We start from the raw sequence: 1311 nt of genomic DNA, 5'->3' as shown, positions 1-1311 counted from the left end.
TCTTCCATTAATTGATGAATGGATAAACAAAGTATAGTATATCCACACAATAGAATATGACTCCGCAATAAAAGTGAATGGAGTTCTTTCTGATGCGTGAGCCAACGTGAATGAAATTTGAAAATATGCTAAGTGAAAGGAGTCAGTCACAAAGACAGAAAGTAGATCAATGGTTGCCAGGGGGTGGGATATAGTGACTTGTACACTTTAAAAGGTGAATTTTTGGTATGTGAATTACATCTCAATTTAAAAAAAATGTTTATTTATTTTTGAGAGAGCACAAGTGGGGGAGGGGCAGAGAGAGGGGGACAGAACCACGAGATCATGACCTGAGCCAAAGTCAGACACTCAATGGACTGAGCCATCCAGGTGCCCCATCTCAATTTTTAAAGGATTACTCTTCTCCTGGTCAGTCCCATCTTTATACTACCCAGAGTACTTTTTCTGGTTTGACTCTAATTCTCTCCTAGCCATCCCTCTTCTAGTCCCCCATCCTGCCCCAAATCCTCCAGCATATTTAGAACCCTCAGAACATTTCCTGGTATGAATAGGAACTGGGGCTCACTTCTCTTTCAAAAGAGCTATACTCTTTTGCTTGCACGGTTATTTTGTTCAGTAAAGGACCTGTCTTATCGACTCAAAGGGGATAGGCAGCAGGGGACTGAAACTAATTCACAATTTTGTTTAAATTTACTTGTCAAAGGCAGAAATACTCAATTTCATGCATAGTCCCAATTCCCTGCCCTGGGAGCAGATTCCCAGGAAGCAATTATGTAGAACAAAATGTAATGGGTAATAGGGGGTGCCTGTGAATTATTCATAATCCCATAATGATTTTAGCCCATTTTTTTAACATTACCTGCTATTGGTGTTAGCTCTGGAAAGTTCCCAAAGTAAGCAGCACAGAGGCTTCCTTTAGTTATGCTTATATAACCATAAACCCTAGGACTTTCCCTAAACCATCTGAATAATGAAAATTAAAAGAGGACTTGGATCCCTTTTCCTCCCCAAGTCTATAAAGCAAAGGTAAATGCTGCCTTATAGACTTCATCTTGCTCACCCATCAGTCCTCCTTACTATCTTCTCAGAGAGGTTGACATGGCATAATGCCCGGCCGAGTGCTTGGCTCCAAGAAGGCACACAATACTTACTTGGCTTGGATTATTTGAATAAATGAATGAATGGTGGAAAGAATGAGGTATCTGTAGTAAAGAGGACTTAGGCTAAGTAGTTTTGCTCTTTACCAGCTGTGTGATTTGGGCAAGTGCCTTGCTCTCGGTTTTGTTTTGTTTTGTTTAATCTGTAAGATGG

This window comes from Herpailurus yagouaroundi, unplaced genomic scaffold (genome assembly GCF_014898765.1).
Source record: "Herpailurus yagouaroundi ecotype Mexico unplaced genomic scaffold, PumYag 29, whole genome shotgun sequence".
NCBI classification, from domain to species: domain Eukaryota; kingdom Metazoa; phylum Chordata; class Mammalia; order Carnivora; family Felidae; genus Herpailurus; species Herpailurus yagouaroundi.
The sequence above is the reverse complement of the archived record's forward strand: the minus strand, read 5'-3'. Positions refer to the sequence as shown.